Here is a 15,250-nt window from a genome sequence, read left to right as displayed (position 1 = left end):
AGGCAGAGAGAAATAAATTGAAGGAAGATCACATAATGCCGTAGATGTGAAATCCATGTATGATTGGGTCATTGTGAAGTAGAGTCCAAAACAGGTTGAATTGATAATTAAAGAAAATATGAGCAAGTTGTCAAAGGACAGCTAGTATTGTGGATTGGGGAAGGTGGAAGACGAGAAGTAGGTTAGCAATAGATGAAAAAATATTGTTTGCTGCTCAGGGGGAAACCAGAACGTGAAGATCTCTGGAGTGAATCAGGTCAACATCTAGAAGGGGTACATATCTCAAGCAAAGGAGGAGACAATAAAAAATTAAACATGGGGTGGTCCAAACTGAATGCTGCGTTAGTATGCTGGGTTTCATTGACTCTATGGTATCCGATACAGTTTTAGGGCTCTGCAATCCTTGTACCACTAAATTTTATATTTGCAGCTCAGGGTACATGAGAAATCAGAAACTTGTGGGGTTAGTGCTTTCTAGATGAAAGCAAATGTGTCATTCTAGCCTTCATGGTAGGCTAGAAGGTCATATTCCAATAATGCATTTAATAATAGTGAGTTCAGAGGAACACGCAACACTGCAAAAAAAAGTATCCCCAAGTTAGTGCACACCTGATTTGCCAATGTTTAACGTTTTTGGTGTATATGTAAGAGGGTCCTGACGGCAAGGTTTACCTGGCAGTAGTTTTCATGATTCCCAGATCTATCACTGGGAATTGAATCTATGTGTTTAAAAACCTTTAGAAGTGATCTGTCTGGCCATTATGGAGACAAGTCTTGGACTCCTGATAAGAATCACTGGACTGGGAGCAGACCGCCGAATGTTTTCTAACTTTATTGGAGCTGAGCCATTGACAAGATTCATTTAACTATAAAAATGGATAAAATAAGAAAAAAGTTATTTGAAGACATCAGACAACAGCCGAGACAACAAGGATGAAGGCCCAATCCCAGTGAGAAGAAAATGCATTAAAGTGAGATCTGTATGTAACTCAGTTGTTTTTTTCCATTTAGGGAAATTGCCAAATTCTCAGTGAAAGGAATAGAGGCAGAGCAGAGAGCAGCTGGAGCCTGATGAAATCTCACTACTGGGGAGACAAAAATTGGAGGTCAGGCCTTCTAAGTCATCCGAGACTCCCATAGAAATGGAAATCCCAAAAAAAGAGCCTGATGTTCTGCTCAGAATTTTCTTTTAAAATATCTGCTAACTACTAACCCATGCATTCTTAGGGCTAGTGGCCAAGAAAATAAATATAAAATAACTTCTAAGAGATTAAAAAACCAAACAATGGTTTCAGGAGTCTCATAGTAGAGGGGAGAAAAAATTGGAGCTGAGGCCCTCCCTGTCAAAGAGGAGGGGCCCTGAGAGACAGAAAGAGCCCATATAATACAAAGCTTAAAATCCAGCCTGGAACACTCTTAAATCTCTGCATGAAAGAAAGTCATTTGCTTATATTTAAATGCCTAGCAAAAGAAAATTGAATATACTCTAGAGGAAGACAGCATCATGAAGAGCTTCTACAAGTTGTTATGCACAGTATCCAGCAATCAATAAAAAATTATCAGTTATGCCAAGAGACAGGACCAAATGATGGTAAATAAGCAATCGTTAATAAATACAGACTCACAGATTACCCAAATACTGGAGTTATTGGATATTGGCTTTAAGATAATTATATTAATATGTTAAAAATGTATTTAAAATGGAGAGTATATTCAGAGAACTGGAATGAATAATAATGAATTAAGTGGAAATTTTAGAACAAAAGATATAGATTGAAATTAGGAAATTAATAGGTTTGTGAGTAAGGGAGAGAATAAAAGAACTAGAAAATTGTAGAAAACATTCATACTGAAGCTCAGGGAGAAAAAGTGTTGGAAAAATATAGAAAATAACTTGAGACGTGTGAGACCTGATGGAAATTTTCTAATGCAAATTGGAGATCTGGAAGAAAAAGAAAGCTATCGGGTCAAAAAAATACCAAGGAGATAATGGCTGAAACTTTTGTAAAGTGACAGAAGTTATCAAACCACAGATTCAAAATGTTTTACAAACCCCAAGAAGGATGAAATAGAAAGAAAATAACAACTAGATCCATTACAGCAAAAGTACTTACCAACCAAAAACAGAGAAAAAAAACCCTCAGAAGTAGCTAGAGAAAAAAGGTACATTACTTTAAAAGGAGAAACAGTGAGATTCATATGCTGACTTTTCAACAGATACTATGGGGGTCATCAGAGAGCAGATATAATTTCTTAGATGCTAAAAGAAAATAACTGTCAACTTAGAATACTGTATTCAGCAAAAATATCTTTTGAAGTGAAGAAAAATTTAAAATATATTCAGACAGATAAAAACGGAGATGATTTAATATCAGCAGTAAAATAATACTAGAGAAAACTATGCAAGCAGAAAGAAAATGACCCCAGATGGGAAGTAGAGACATATAAAATGGAATGAATGATATTAGAAAGGATACAAATATTAAAAGTAATAATAAAAATGTGTTTTTGGTTTAAAATATGGGTAGAATCAAAAGATAACAACAACCACACAAAAGACAGAAAATAAATGAAGTTAAAGAACTTAAGGTGCTTTCCTTGCCTGTATCTAGAAAAATACTGATTTTAGTAATTTTAGACAGTAATAAGTAAAAAATGCATGTTGTTGCCTTTAGGGTGACCATTAAAAGACAAATAGTCTTTTACAAGTTAAACCAGCAAGACGTGAATTGACCCAGAAAAGGCAACAAAAGGAGAGAAAATAGGAATAAATAACAGAACAAATAGAAACAAAAAGTAAGATATTGATTAAGACCTAATGTATTAATAATGTTGAATGCAAATGGAAAAAACATATCATTTTTTTAAATAAGATGTCCCATGAAATGTTTTGAGATACCCATATGTTTTAATTTTTTAAAAATTTATTGAGCGAGAGAGAGAGGGAGAGAGAGGAAGCACGAGTGGGGGAGGGACAGAGGGAGAGGGAGTCTCTTAAGCAGCCTCCATGCTTAGTGTGGAGCTGACGTGGGACTCGATCTCACGACCATGAGATCACGACCTGAGCAGAAATCAAGAGTAGTATGCTCAACCGACCGAGCCGCCCAGGCCCCTGTAAACATACCACTTAAAAGTCAAAAAATTGTCAGATTGAAAACAAAACCCAACCATGTGGTGCTTGTAAGAGACATTTCTTAAACATGAGAACACAAAAAGACTGAAAGTATAAGGATGAGAATATATATATAATGAAGATACTAGTCCAAAGAAAGTCAGTATAGCTTTCTTATACCAGATAAAGTAAACTTTAAGGTAGTACATATTACCAGAGATAAGTAGGAATACTTTATAATGATGAAAAAGTAAATTCAATTAGAAAATATAACTGTGATAAATTTGTACATCCAATAACACACCCAAAAATATGTAAAGCAAAATTTGACAAAAAGAAAAAGAAAATAGATCCAAAATCATAGTTGGTGTTTTAAAAACAATTTTCTCAGAAAATAGTAAGTAAATAAATATCTAGTAGAGGTCTAGAATATTTGAAAAATGATTAATAAATGACTTAGTTAACAAAATTAGGAAAGTGTATTTAAACAGTGAAGAATGTACGGTTCTCATGTGTCATGGAAAATTTACCAAGGGCCAAAAAGTAAATTACAGAGAATTGCCATCAGGAAGTCTTTGCTATCTCATATCACTGGAAAGAAGCTAGAAGTCAATAACAAAAAAAAAAAAAAAACAACAACAACAACAAAAAACTAGAAAGTCTCCAAATATTTGGAAACTATGTAATAAACTTCTAATTACCTCATGGTTCAAAGAATAAATTGTAAGGGAAATAGGAACATATTTTAAAATGATTATGACAATAGGGCGTATCAAAACTTGTGGTATATACAAGAAGCTGTAAGTAGAGTGAAATCTGTAGCTTTATATATTAGAAAAGGAAAAATCGAAGCTATCCATCTCAAGAAACGAGCAAAGAATAACATATTAAATAAAAAATGAACAGAGGAAGTAATAAAAAGAATAATGAAAAAGAGAAGAAATAGAAAGTAAACATTACTTAGAAACAAGTTAAGTTTTTTAGGGGAGGGGCCAAGAAAAACCGATCAAAAAATAAAACACGAGAGAGAAAGAATATATTGCCACTATGAGAAATGAAAGAGGCAGTATTTTTATATATGCTACAGACATCAATAGCCAATAGGTATTTTCAGCAAATGACGTTACAGCAATTGGGCGTTCATGGGCCAAAAAAAATTGAATTTCAATATGAATCTCACACCTTGTAAAAAATTAACTCAACGTAGATCAGAGATTTAAATATAAAAAACAAACCTATAGAGCTTTTAAAAGAAAACATAAGAGAAAATCTTCAGGTCAGGGCTAGATGAAGAGTGCTTATATATCCACTCAAAGCATGGTCCATAATAATAAAAACTGATAAATTGGACCTAAAACATTTTCTCTGAGAAACACTTTGTTAAGATGAACAAAGAAATGGCAGACTTGGAGGCAATATTTGAAGACCACACATCTCCTAAAAGATCTGTATCTAGGATATATAAAGAATTTCAAAATTCACTAGTAAGATATTCCAGTTAGAAAATGGGCAGAGACATTCAGGGCACCTGGGTGGCTCAGTCAGTTAAGTGTCCAACTCTTGATTTCAGTTCAGGTCATGATCTCATGGTTTGTGGGACTGAGCCCCATGTCAGGCTCTGTGCTGACAGTGGGGTGGGGGTGGGGGCCTGCTTGGAGTTCTCTCTCTTCCTGTCTCTCTGCTCCTGCCTCTCCCTCTCCCTCTCCCTCCCCCTCTCTCTCTCATAAAATAAATAAATAAACATGAAAAAAAAAGAAAATGGGCAAAGACATGAACAGACATTTTACCGAGAAAATAAGCACATGGAAAGATGTTCAGAATTATTAGCCATTAGGGAAATGCAAATTAAAACCATAGTGAGGTATCATAACACACTTTTTAGAAGAGCTAAAATAAAGAACAGTGATAATACTAAATGCTGGTGGGGATGCAGAGAAACCAGACCTCTCATACATTGCTGGTGGGAAAGTAAAATGGCACGGCCACTCTGGAGAGTACTTTGGCAATTTCTTATAAAACTAAACCTATACTTACCCCATGATCCAGCAGATGGACTCTTGGACATTGATCCCTGATAAATCAAAACATACGTCCACTCAAAAACCTGTACATCAGTCTTCATGGCACCTTTATTTGTAAGAGCCTAAGAACTGGAGAAGACAAACATGTCCTTCCATGCTAACTGCCTGAGCGAAGTGTGGTACGTCCACACAATGGAATACTACCCAGCACTAAAAAGGAACAGAGTGGGGAGGCACCTGGGTGACTCAGTTGGTTAAGCGGCTGACTTTGGCTCAGGTCATGATCTCACGGTTCGTGGGTTCAAGCCCCGTGTTGGGCTCTGTGCTGGCAGCTCGGAGCCTGGAGCCTGCTTTGGATGCTGGGTCTCCCTCTCTCTCTGCCCCTCCCCCACTCACGGTCTGTCTTTCTCTCTCTCTCAAAAAATAAAAACGTTTAAAAAAGGAAAAAAGCGTGAATACATACAACAACTTAGATGCATCTCAAGGATCTTATGCTGAATGGAAAAAAATCTCACAAGTTACATGCTGTATGATTTAGGTGGCATTCTCAAAATTCTATGTAGTGGCCTCAAAATGAGGAAATTATAGCAATAACAAGTTAGTGGTTGCCAGGGGCTGGGATGGGGGTGTGGGGAGAGGGACGTAGGATGGGTGTGACATGAAGGATAGCAGGAGAGATTCTTAATGGTGATGGAATGGTTCAGTGTCTTGAATGCGGCGGTAGTTCAAGGTATACATGTGATAAAATTGCAAAGAACCGCAAGACACACACACACACAAGTGATCGTAACAACTGGTGAAATCCGAGTAAGTTCTGTGACCTCTCTGAGCTCTGCGAAGGCTCACTGAATGAAGGGATGAATGAATAAGTGAGTGAAGGTTTGAAATTTAAGTGGTTTCAAGAAGAGATGAAATTGTCTCATGAGTCACTGGCTCATAACGAATTGCAAAAGAACCTAGACATATTTATATTTTATTCTTAACCCCCTGAGGAATAACTGTTCTCCTATAACATGTTCCTGAATGTGCTTTTCAAAAGTAGAAGACTAGACTGAACAGCTGAAAGGTCTGGCTCAATAGAAGTTGCTCGCGTTCTTATTTATTTCTGGTTCGGTCATAACTGTGACTGAACAAAGGAACCATATTGACATGACTTAGGGGTAGAGCAGGTGTAGCATAACGTGATAGAGGAAGACATTAGGATTTTCTAAATACGGTCTTTCCAAGACTCAAGATTAAGATTGTCTGTTTGTGTCAACATTCAAGAACCCTGCATTTTGAGGGTTGGCAGATAAGTACACTAGCCTGAGAGTTGTGAAGACTGAATCTAGTTTCTGACTACCAACGCCTTAAGTTGGTATGCACAAAGACCGATGTACTGCATGCTTGTGCTTTTCCATCCACAGCCTTTCTGACTTCTAGCAAAATTTTGTGCTTTTTAAGACTGTGGTAATGCAGGGTAGCATTCTTTAATAAATAAATAAATGAATGAGATCCCCTTGAGCTCTAACATTCGGTAGTTTGGACATCTTTAGCCTTAGTACACAGCACTTGAACCGAAAGTGTATCTTCACAGGCAGGAGACTTAAATTTACGGTAAACCAGCCTTTTTGTAAGCTGGCCATACCGTTCTCGTAATCATTTATTCAAAGAAAAGCTGTCGAATCGGTCTGTGGCAATACTTAGAGTTACAACAATAAAATGAGCTCACCCTGAAGGTTTGCGCTGCGTAACTGCGAGGCAGACATACAAATAACACACTTCCGCTACGGTGGGATGGCACCTAACGTGAGGTCAGGTAGGAACAGGGAGAGAAAGTGCCTAACTGTGCTCAGAGCATCAGGGAAGAACTCCTGGAGGGGTGGAGGCTTGAGAGGACAGTTGAAAGATGAGCCATAGTTGGCTTGGCAGACCATGAGACCGAATTCCGGGCTAAAGGAGCTGAGGGATACCAAGGTTCAGGCCGTTCAAAACCTGGGCGTGCTGAGGAGTGGAATGTACTTGGGATGGCTAGAGCAGTGCCTTCCAAACTTACTTCTGCTCTCTAAAAGCAACATCTAAAAATATAATTAGAAGCTTAAATAGCGGCAAAGAAAATAATTCCTGCCATATCATTTTAAGTTATTGACGTTTTAAAATAAAATTTAAATGTACTCTCCTAAATGAATCTTTGGTCACATAATGATTTGATAATCACCATCATTCACAAATTCATGGCCATGCACTTTTTTTTTTAACACTGGCAAGTTACTCATTGTACTTTTTTTCTCTTTGAATTTGTGTTTCCCTTCCATTTCTCCTGTAGAACTTCACACTAACGTAGCATAAACATGTTTTTAAAAGTCTTTAGTGAGTCATCTGTTTCTCTGCCAAAAACATATTTTATTTTATTTATTTTTGTTATGTTTATTTTTAACGGTGAGAGAGACAGTGCAAGGATGGGGGGTGGGACAGAGAAAGAGAGGGAGACACAGAATCTGAGCAGGCTCGAAGCTCTGAGCTGTCAGCACAGAGCTCGACGCGGGGCTTGAACTCACGGAACGTGAGATCATGACCTGAGCTGAAGTCAGACACTTAACCGACGGAGCCACCCACGAGCCCCCAAAAACATATTTTAAATAAATAAAACAACTCTTTTGTGATAATGTTTCAATTAAACTTATTTTGATATAATTGCATGTCCACATATGTTCTAAAATACGGTACCAAAAGATTCTACGTACCCTTTACCCATTGTCTTCCAGCAGTAACATCAGCAGAACTGTAGTGCAGTAACACAAACAGGATATTAACATTGATACTGATCATAAGTTATAAAGTGTCAAAAGATTTCTTCTCAGTGAGTCATCTTTTGAAATGATTACTTGTCCAAAATTGATCCAAACACTGTTTTAAAATGTTGATTAATAACTAGCAAACAAAAAAGAGAAATGCCTATTTTAATGAGGAAAATGTGGCTTTTCTTCCTCAAATTAGTTCTTGTCTCTGTGGATGAATAGTAGTTATTGCTACAGGGCAACAAGATTCAGCACCAGTTATACATTGCCTTTTGTTTTCTTTGATAGCTCTGACTGCTGAGAAACTTGTTAACATAAATAGATGGGGAAAAAAGGAACTCTGTTTGATTGACTGAGTGCATAGTGGTGCCAAGGTAGAAAATACAGGAAGAGAAGGAGCACATGGGGAGCTGGTTTGGTTTGGATATGTTGAGTTTGGGTGAAGGGACTTTCACAGAAGCAAGAGGAGGAGCTGGATTCAGGCCTATACCAGCTACCTAAAGACAGAGCTTTGAGAAAGTCCCATGTGGGCCACAGATGCAGCTGCTGCAGAGAAATGAAGTCAGTGCAAGTCATTTTGGCCAGTTTAGAGAGGAGAATCTGTCGTTCTCTGGCACAGAAGTTAGACACTTCAGAGTTTTCTGGGCCAGTCATCTTTCTAATTGTTCTAGGTGGTGCCCGTACAGCCAAAGAACACTCTGAAATCCTGATCAGATCACTAGCAACATGCCCCAGTGTCCAGGGGACCCCAGAACTGAGTGGGAGGGAACTTGAACCTGGCTCCTGATGAGGGTTTAAATCTATCGGGTCTTCAGGTCATGTAGAAAAAAGTCTTTGAATAATAGAGTGGGCTATGGCCTCCCTTCGATAAGAACAAATGGAATCTTGAGCAAGTCACTTCTCTGAGCCTTCCTTTCCTAAGTATAAAATGGGGATGATAAGCACATGGAAGAGAACCTGGCACATAGTAGGGCCTCAATAACTGTTAGCTCCATTAGTAGCAGCAGCAAGAGTAGTAGATGCTCCGAATACCACGTGTCTGTGATTACCCTTTCTACTTGTGGCCTCAGTCTACCACCTCACCTTCAACCTGGAGATTTTTGGTGCCCGGGAAAGGTATTGGCTCCTCTGGGGCCCGGTGGACTGGAGGAGAGAGCCAGAGCTGGCACAAGGTGATGCAGGGGCACCTGGGTGGCTCAGTCTGTTAAGCATCTGACTTCGGCTCAGGTCATGATCTCACGGTTCGTGAGTTTGAGCCCCGCATTCGGCTCTGTGCTGACAGCTCAAAGCCTGGAGCCTGCTTCAGATTCTGTGTCCCCCTCTCTTTCTCTGTCCCATCCCCCTCTTGCACTCTGTCTCTCTCTCTGTCTCTCTCTCTCTCTTAAAAATAAATTACCATTAAAAAAATGTGACAAAACTAAACAACAGCAAAAACCAAGGTCATGCAGATGTGGCAGCTATCTGGGGGAAAGGCAAAGTAACAGCACCATGGGGGGCAGGGGAAGGTGAAAGCAGCAGAAACTTGCTCAGAGGTGCAATATCTCTCCCCCAACCAGAACTTAGGAGTCCCCAGGGCAAATCTCAGCATGCTCCCAACCAAAGTGTTGGACCCTGAGATTAGCGTGTTACATCAGTTGTGACACATTCATGCACCGTGTGGGTGAGGTGGCAGGTGCTGAGAAATAGTCATGGATTTGACACGTGGCAGTCTGGAAATCTCGGCCAGACTGCTTCTGTGGAGTGCAGGGGCCGACAGCAGAGTGGGATGGGCCGAAGAGTCTACAGGAGGTAACGAGGAGCACACTGGTGCAAGTAGTGGTTACGTGGCCAGGCCAGAGTGGAACAGATCTTGTCCCCAGTCCACTGCTCCTCTCTTCACGGTGCCAAAGCGGGATGATTTTCCCTGGAGACAGAGAATAAACGAGAGACCTAAACTGGAGAGCTCATGTAAATATGAGGGATTCTAGAATCATTCACGAGACGGGGCTACATGACGGAAACAAGATGAGGACCGTCCCTAGGAATTACCCACTGGCTGCTGTTATAGATAATTTAATTGTCAGAAGATGATATTCAGCAAATGGGATTATTCTGGGTGCCTTGGGGTTTTGAACATTGGGAGCATTCTTGGATGTTGAAGGCTTTAGATAAAATTGACCTACGATATGAATTTCATGCCCTGAAATTGAGGTGCTCCAAAGGTAGGTTCATGCATTTATAAGTAGGTGGAGTAAACAATCACCTTTTTTGTGACTACTTGAAAGGTCTCCTCTTTTTAAAACATGTCCTAGTCATTATTGGACCCTTCGTGTCCAGAACAGTGCCTGACATAGATCAGATACTCAATAAATGCTAAATTAATAAATGAATTTTAAAAATATCTTCCCCATTCATACTTTGTGGTGCCTAAAATTCTGGTATGAGTGTGTGTGTGTGTGTGTGTGTGTGTGTGTGTGTGTGTGTGTGTAACACTACCATATCCATAAGCAAGGAAAGGATTAACAGACTGTCTCCAGTGCCTGGGTAATGACCTCTTCCAGCTATTATGAATCAGATTACTTTTCTCCCATGGTGTGGGGGTGGCTAAAGACCCCTGAGTGCTTGACACTTGAAAATAAGAGTGGGCTGAGAGACTATAAAAGAGGACAGAAAGTGAAATCAGACTGCACAATCTTCACCCTCTGCACATTCTTGTCTTGGTTCAGTCTTTTTTTTTTTAGTTTATTTTTATTTATTTTGAGAGAGATAGCAAGAGGGGGAGGAGCAGAGAGACAGAGAGAATCCCAATCTGTGCTGATGAGCACAGAGCCTGATGTGGGGCTCAAACTCACAAACTGTGAGATCACGACCGGAGCCAGAATCAAGAGTTGGACGCTTAACTGACTGTGCCACCCAGGTGCCCCTGTCTTGGTTCAGTCTTGCCCAGAACAAGGACTTCCTTCTAAGGAGACCACAAGCTGTAAAACTAAGAAGCCAATACAAGATTTGGAGATGGATGGATTCTGGGCTGGTTTTGTTAAAAGCTTGCTTCTTTTTCTAGCTTCCATGACCTCTTTTTTTTTTTTAACCTCCCTTTCTTTCTCTCCCTTTGTCTGTCCATCTGCCTCCGCGACTTCTTCCCTTGCCCTGCCCTGAAGTGCTTTTTCCTCCACCCCGAGGCATACTTTGGTAACTTTGTCCCTTGTTGTGGAGAGTGTGTTTGGAGGACTGTGGTTCAGCCAGTAACTGGAAGTAATTATGGAAGCACCTGCAGACTAGCCCTCAACCTCCTTGTTTTATGGCCATATAACATTCAGCCCTAAAAATTTTACAGAACTGTTTTCAAGTCGTTTCAACTCATGTCCTTTACTCAAACTGCCTGAGTTTTCTCCTCCTCCTCCCCCTCCTCCTCCTCCTCGTCCTCTTCCTCCTCCTCCTCCTCCTCCTCCTCCTCCTCCTCCTTCTTCTTCTTCTTCTTTAATAGAAGTAGCTTTGGGAATCCTTCTCTTTACCATGTGCCACTCTGGCGGTCTTGTGCCAAAGCTGAGAAAAACCGGTTGGAACTCGGAAATGCAGCATCACCTTGGGACTTGGGCTCTCTACTGCTGAGATTTCATCTTTTAGTCAACAACTGCTCTTTTTTTCTTCCCCTGCACCATCCTCTGGACCACACAACAGCCCTGTCTTATTGTTTTAGCTTGTCCCTTATAATCAAGGCTGAAAGGTCTTCTAAGAATGTATATGTGCTTCCCTGTCAGTCCATTAAGCAACAGCTGTGCCACATATGGCCACCAGTTGCTACATCCAGGGAGCCCCTTTCATGTTATGTTCTATGCACAAGTTAGTGGTGCTGGCATGGATTGACTTCAAGTCTCAATATATACATTCATGTATGCAAGAAATGTAACTTTTATTTATTCTTCTATAATTGAACTTAATTTCTATTTGAGCCCCTACTTAGCTGGGTAGTAGACATTTACTCTTAGTCAATTGAACTTTTTTTTTTTTTTGCCTGAGGCTGTGTCTGTCTTTAGAGATGGCTTACAAATGCCAAGGTCATAGGGGAAAGAATGCATTTTGTCCTTAATAATTATCAGGTGATGCTGGTCACATGAGATGACTGTTGTTTCCATCACAAGGCCCCACCTTCAGGGGGTCTCTGCGGAGGTTCTCTGTCCCTCTTCCCTCTTAGCCAGTTTTCTCTAGAACTAGGGCACTTGCTCAGGAATCCGTTACTGGAATAAGGCAAGATCCCCCTGCTGTCAGATCCATGCACCTATTTTGAATCCTTTTACTGGGGTCTTGAAATATAGAATACAGTCCACTTTATCTGGACCCACCACCATCTGTACAGTCCCATTATTTCCCTTTTATCTCTTTTCTCCTCCGCTAGTTAAAAAAAATTGTTCCGGGCTAAGATGGTGGTGATGGCATTGGTAATGTGAGGCAAGGATCACTACCCTTGTTCACTTACCATGTTGGCTAAACCCTGAATCTCCTCAGGGCCCAAATGGCATACACTTTGAAAATCTCACAGACAGAACAGGGCTTCCTTTTTTTTTTTTTTTTTTTTTTTTTTGCTTTTCACTCCATATTCTACCTCCTAGGGAGGTAATGGCTGAATGTAGAAGAGCCTGACCTCTTGAATTGGCAGTGGACTAAGGGACCAGGAGCCACTGGGGTAAAATGTGAGTACTTCCAAAATGTTGCCCTCCATTCACACTGTCGCTTCAAAGTTTCCCTTGAGTGGGCACTCCTGGGTTTTGTCGTCATCTCCTAAGCAGCCTTTCAAAACAAGTGTTGGGGAGGTGAATGAAGTTAGAGTCTGATAGTGTCTTAGAGTAAAGTTTGAAGAACCAAGATATTGTTGAAAATATATATTGTCATGTCTTTCTTCTACTTCCTGTTTCCATGTAGCAAATAAAAGCTGAGAACACAGGGATGCCTGGGTGGCTCAGTCAGTTAAACGTTGGACTTTGACTCAGGTCATGATCTCACAGTTCGTGAATTCGAGCCCCGTGTGAGGCTCTGTGCTGACAGCTCAGAGCCTGGAGCCTGCTTCGGATTCTGTGTCTCCCTCTCTCTCTGCCCCCCGCTGCCCCCCCCCATTTGCGTGTGCACACTCTCTTTCTCTCTTTCTGTCTCAAAAATAAATAAACATTAAAAACAATTTTTAAAGAAGCTGAGAACACAAAGAAAGGGATTCAGTTGTAGGGAAGGAAATCCCATCCCCCTATTCTATCACCATATTTTATCCCTCATTTGAGGAGAAACAAAACTGAGCAGTGGTTTTGAGTGTAAGAAATGATAATTATATTCTGTATAACTAGGGAAGTAGGAAGGAATAGATTATTGGAAATGCAGAAGAAAGGTGTCTTGGGTAAATCTGACCTCCCAACAAGGTCTATGAGTAATTAAAAGGAACAGTCCAATCTGCAAGACTTCCTTTCCATACACAATCACTATTGGACTAATTTTAGGCTATTGCAAAAAATTTTTGAATGTCAGTGTGTTGTGTGTGAATTGAATGGGCACTTGTTTATTTACAACTCTGTCCAAATCTCATCTGTCTCCTGGGTGCCCATGGATGTCAGGACCTGAACAACATGGAAAAAGTGTGAGCAGCCTAGGGGCAGATCAGAGCTTCTCGCGTGGAGAGATGCTTGTCTGCCTTGCCTGGCGATGGCAGTTTTCACTCTGGAAAGCCTGCTCTGTTTGTGGTCAGACGCCATCCCAGTTTCTTGATGAATGAAGATGGTTAGGAGGAAGCCAACAAAAGGTGGGGGCAGGTAAGCCTGTGTGGCCAGGCTGCCTTATATAATTACAGTAATATTGACCAATGGTCTAAAATACAGTTGGGGTTACTTTGTTTCAGAAAATCAACTAAATGCTTATTTATCCACATCACTGTTTTAATCTCCATAACAACCCTTTGAGTTAAGAACTCTCATATTACCATGAAACAGATCAGGAGGTAGCCTGGAGAGCTTTTAAGGAGTATTCCCAAAGATAAGGATCGATACATTTCCAGTGAGTGTCCACAGCCAAAGAAGGAGCCTACGTCACTCCAAAGGCCATCTTGTGTGAGAGGCTTCTGGGAAGTGCTGTGAGGACCCCCTGGTACCCACTCAGAGTCTGACTCATGCCAGTAATGGAAAGGCAGGAAAGTGTGGGGCACAGATAGGCGCATCAGAAGATGCTGCTGCTTTGTGTGAATATTAACATAGAATAGGAACTAGAAAGTAGCACTTGGTAGTATCTTTTTATTATTCCTATTAAGTTGCTCCTGGAAAAGGATTACACATTTCCTCCAGCAGGTGGGAATTCACGGCTCCTCAGACTCTCCGTTGTCAGACCCAACTAATAGAGGGCAGGAAGGGCTTGTCATTTGAGGGACTCTGTTTTTATTTATTATTAATCAGGTCTCATTCCTTCTTAAAAAATTTTTTTTCAACGTTTATTTATTTTTGGGACAGAGAGAGACAGAGCATGAACGGGGGAGGGGAAGAGAGAGAGGGAGACACAGAATCAGAAACAGGCTCCAGGCTCTGAGCCATCAGCCCAGAGCCTGACGTGGGGCTCAAACTCACGGACCGCGAGATCGTGACCTGGCTGAAGTCGGACGCTTAACCGACTGCGCCACCCAGGCGCCCCCAGGTCTCATTCCTTCTTAATGAAAAGAAGTTCTCCCATTCTTCTTTTTAGATTTTGGGCAGCCAGTATTTATGTCTCACTCAGGCTTTGGTATGAGTGTGTGTGTGTGTGTGTGTGTGTGTGTGTGTGTGTGTGTGTGTGATTTTTATCAACACATGAAAGAACTTTTATAAACTAAACCATGAAATAAAGTCTCTCCCCTCCTCCCCAGGTGGGTGTGTGATTGTATGATTAAAACCTACTCCCTTAATAATTTCACAAGTGTGTTTTAGTTGGAATAAAGGTTGACTAGAAGAAGCATGTGGGACCCCCTGCACATGGGACGGGAAGGAGAGGGCGTGAGGATGAGCAGGTGGTGAACCTGGATCCCTTGAAGGTCTAGCAGATCTGAATAGAATGTGGTTGCTCATGCCCAGCTCTCTCCTGCCCCTCAGGCTCCCGAGAGGCGGGGAGTCTTGGAACACAGGTTACGAGGCCAAGGGGGTGACAGTCGTGATAACCCAAGTTTTTCTTCACGTGGTATTTATGATTGCCGACACAGTCCTGAATGTTAGCTCTTAGAGGCACGAGATGAGAGGGACTCTAGGTGAGAAACATGGCTAGCTCCCTCATTTTGCAGCTAACCTTGGGAAAGATGAAGGAGCAGAGCCATACACTACTCAGGGTCCATACACTACTCAGGGTCAGGGCCACCTTCCAAATTTCTT

The 15,250-nt window shown here is 40.9% G+C and overlaps 1 protein-coding gene across 3 annotated transcripts in view; it reads left to right on the top strand.

The window, feature by feature from the left end:
• The window catches only part of PAPPA2 (pappalysin 2), a 525,758-nt gene that overhangs the window by 355,522 nt on the left and 154,986 nt on the right, over nt 1–15,250 (top strand). The window lies entirely within an intron of this gene.

This window comes from Acinonyx jubatus, chromosome E4 (assembly GCF_027475565.1).
Source record: "Acinonyx jubatus isolate Ajub_Pintada_27869175 chromosome E4, VMU_Ajub_asm_v1.0, whole genome shotgun sequence".
NCBI lineage: Eukaryota > Metazoa > Chordata > Mammalia > Carnivora > Felidae > Acinonyx > Acinonyx jubatus.
Note: the sequence above shows the minus strand (reverse complement) of the source record. Positions and strands in the feature narration are given on the sequence as shown.